Here is a 4,465-nt window from a genome sequence, read left to right as displayed (position 1 = left end):
TTTTAACAATTACTTAATTTTTTTAACGCTAATTTCATTATAGGTAAGGATAAGATATTTTTCAAAACCAAATTTAAGGACTCATAGATATTAAAAAACAAGTGAGTGTAATAATAATAATAAATTTAATAGGAAATCTATATCACTCATCGGACTTATAAAAAAAATAACAATAATTTATTCAATCATATAAAATATTAATATTAATATAAAAAATTAATTTTTTATCTAAAATCTTTTTATTTTTAAAGCATTTTTTTTTTCATTTACAGATATAAATAACAAATATTTAAGATATTAAGAATCGATAAAATATATAGTATCAAAATGAGAAACGATTACATATGCCATATAATTGATTATTGAAAATAATTCATGTTCTTGTTTATTTATATAATTTATCATTAACATGTTAATATAAAAGTTATCGCTTGAATATACACATTAACTAGATTTATTTATATTTATTATATTAAAAATACCTAATGTATACGATTTTGAGAGTAAATTGTTAATATATAAGTTATGACTTCAATGATTAAAAACGTGGATTTGCATATCATTAGACCGTGTGATTATATTATAACTTATGCATTAATTTTCCTTATAAAAATAAAATAGATTTTAGACATGCATAACGTAATATCTATATATATTAATTATAATATTATAATACTTTTTAATACTTTATCACCTTTCTTGGTAGTTAGGGATAATTGAACGCTATATTTGCTACTTAATTGTTTTCAGCAAAGCTTGCAAACGTTCTTTACTGTCCTATTTGGTAACTATAAAGTCATGGGCATGATGAAGCACGATGACATAAAAAAATAGTCCCTTGAATGGTGTGTTCATCATGTTTCATTATCATATTTCCGCACAGCAACGTAGTAGGAATAAATATTTCGAGGACAAGTTAAACTATAGTAAGAAAAGTGCAACATATTTTCTTCTTTTCTGAAACTAATGTTTCATGTAAACTTTTTCACACTGTTGCGATGTTTTCATATATGAGCACAATTTCGTAAACATTTATGAAGTTTCGTTTTTTCCTCTAAAAGTAATGTCTCAGGTAAACATTTTCACTGGATTCAATGTTTTCTATACAAGCAGAAATACATTAAACTTTTTTGGCTTATGATGCAGATCATTCGCTATTTGAGCCGGATAAGAATCAAACGTTTTGTTAAATATTTATATATAACAAAATTATATTAAAATATGTCTACTGTATATATTTATTAATAATATCTATGGGAAGAAAAAATATGATTTAACATAAATTTATGAGAGAATAACTTTTATATAAAAAAAAAAAGCCAGAGAGTAAAACGTTATGTTAATTGATTATATTTTTAACATGGTAATGATTAAAACGATGCACTTAATTTATAGAGAAGATAAGAATATTTTTGTTCATTTGTAAATTTTATTTCGTTAGAAAAATCTAGAGAACATGTGAAGTCTTATTATCTTATTAATTTTGTATTTTTATATGTAATTATGATTAAATTATTACACAATATACATATTTTGTGAAACTAAGGGAAATCAATTTCATCTTTTCATAAAATTTCGTTTACTAAAATTTGAAAGAATATAAGAGGTATTAATGTCATACAAATCAGCTTTTGTTTAGTGTTTTCCTTACTTACCATAAGAAATGTTGTCACCATTTCAATTGAATCCAAACTATTAGAGTAATCCAACCACATTAAAATTTGGATTGTCTTCCTTTTGTTTCTAATTATTACGCCGTAAGGCGTTCCTCTGGGAAGAACTCCCCTCCAATGCCACTCTGTACCTTCCCGCGCCCTTGATTTCGTTGTTATTACACTGTAAGGCGTTCCTCTGGGAAGAACTCCCCTCCAGTGCCACTCTGTACCTTCATTCGAGGGGTTCGATTCATTATCCCTCCCCCTCCCCGCGCATAGCATCTGGCATTTCGCCGCGCATGGCATATGGTAGCTGGCAAGCATGCAAATCGCCATATCTCACAGTTGGCAACAGAATCGCCATATCTCACAGTTTAGGGCGATATCATATCTCTATGTGGGTAAAAGCATATCTGTGTACCTCTTAACCTTTACATTTCTTAATCCCTCGCACAAGTATTTGCCTGTATCCTCCTGTTCGTCTCCAGTGAGCTCTGGAACCTACATCTCTGTAACCGTTGGATTGGCTTAAATTGGAGGAGGGGCTGCTGCAGCGGATTGTCTTTAATTGCAGAGTATTGACTCTCATTGAAGGAGGGGCCGCGGCAGCCGATTGAAAATCTAAGTTATATTTCTTTCCTGCTCATTGTTTTCACAATTTGATATGATAAAATCGCAATGATCAGAGAATTTCATTAAATAAATTGCCTATCTAACTATCTATATAGCTCATCTCTGCGAGCTGCAGAGGATTGGCTTTAACTGGAGGAGGAGCTGCTGAGGCAGATGGTCTTTAATTGAAGAGGATTGGTTGTCATTGAAGGAGGGGCTGCCGCGGCGGATTACTATTTAATGGAATTGAAAGACATTTTCATGGATTACTATTTAATGGAATTGAAAGACATTTTCATGGATTACTATTTAATGGAATTGAAAGACATTTTCATACAAGGAGAGGTTTGTGAAAAACCTTATTTGCACTGATAAGAAATCGATGTGCCTTCGCCTTTGCTACAACCCATCCTGGTGCCACCGACGTCGTCGCTGTCTATCTAGCAACTATATTATCTTTCTAATGAAAACCTCCAATGCGCAAGGTTTTATATTTAGCAGCTGGGGTAGCTGCACTACGCAAAAGCCCTGAAAATTGATCCAAAGATATATACACTCCAAATATTGTGGCAAGTACCGTGTATACTGTCTACAAAAACATTTCAATTTTTAATTTTAACGGTTTGCAGAACCTATGCATTTTACTGAAAATTTTAGAAAAGTAAGCATGTTTTGTCCCATTCAAGACAAGTCAAATTAACACAAGAAGCCTGTCTTGTCCCATTCAAGACAAGTCACATAACACAAGATCGTGCCAAGTTCTATCATATGTAAGTGTTTCATTCTTTTAAGGGGAGGTCGGAGTAGTTTCAGATCCTTAAATTGCAATTCCAGGTGCTACACCGGTAGCAGAGAAAGCAGCAGCAGATTAATACGCAGATCCAACCATTGATCCAGCAGTCGATCTAGCTTTTTATATTGGCAATGCTATTGACGATGTTATTGAAGCACCACTACCACCATCAATAGCAGTTGTTGAACCAGTAGCTCTGGATCGAGAGCCGGATGCACCAGTAGTCAAGGCATAGCCAGTTGGTTCACCATCACTGGAAAAGGCAGAGGTAGCAGCATATGATCCACCACCATTAGTAGATTGGTTCGATCAGCAGCACCTGACAAGCGGCACTACCGGCACTATTCGGCTTTGGCTTTGCACCCGGCTCCGCATCTGCTAGCTTCGGTATTTCTCCATAGTCTGATGCTCATGGTAGAGATTATTAGTTTCGTGATCAAGATCGTGATAGGTATTTTAGCGATCGAAAGGAAGAGTCTGAGGGATCGAGACCCGCCCTACGGGACCAAATGCTACAGGACCAGCGTGCTTAGTGACATCTCCTTAGCCAGCGGAAGTTCCGGCTCCAGGGGGTACAGAATCAACGGCTTACAGGACTATAGGATACAGGGCTAAACTGCTATATGTTTTTGCTAATAGCATTGTTGCTTCTTTAGGTGCCTTTGCCTCCGTTGCCTCTCGCACTTACTCCCTTCCCACTACCCTTGCTTTTGGTGCTGTTATTTCTGCTCGTTCAACCGGATCTACTGAATCAACAGAGTCGACTGGATCAAGATCAGAATATGAATCATCGAGGTTTGAATCCCGATCTCAATAATCACACTTTTCACCTCGATCACGATCATCAACACCTCCCTATAACGATCACGAAATTCATAATCCTTCCGGTTATAAGACCCATAAGAATAGGTACATTCTTTTAATCAAACAAAGCTCTCCCAGCATCATCACTCCCATGTCATATCTTCTGAAATCATTTCAGTTTCCTATGTTTGTCAAGGAGTTGTCGTAGCTTCTAAATCTGATTTGCTACAACTGACCTCTTAAACTCAATGTATGTCTGTGTCCTATGTTTATTAACTGTGATCTGGATGTCATATTAGCATCTACACAGTCCATCTCTTAGCATCTACACAGTCCATCTCTTGAAAACATGGATTTTTATTATTTAAAGTTTAACTTTAACGGAAAGGAAGAGATCAAATCACTGATATGTAAATGCAATTGACGATTTGCATAAACATAACAAAACAGTAAAGGGGACTAGCTCAGTCATCAACTGCAGAACCCACCTCCCATTTGCTGAAGTGCTAGTAAAACCATGTTAGCTCTTGTTCTTCAAATCTTTTGTGCTGGATTTTCTTGATACAATGTAATTGTTGTATACATACCATCATATGTTGCC

This window comes from Pinus tabuliformis, chromosome J (genome assembly GCF_031772625.1).
Source record: "Pinus tabuliformis cultivar Carrire ecotype Pingquan chromosome J, CPIR1, whole genome shotgun sequence".
NCBI classification, from domain to species: Eukaryota; Viridiplantae; Streptophyta; class Pinopsida; order Pinales; family Pinaceae; genus Pinus; species Pinus tabuliformis.
Note: the sequence above shows the minus strand (reverse complement) of the source record.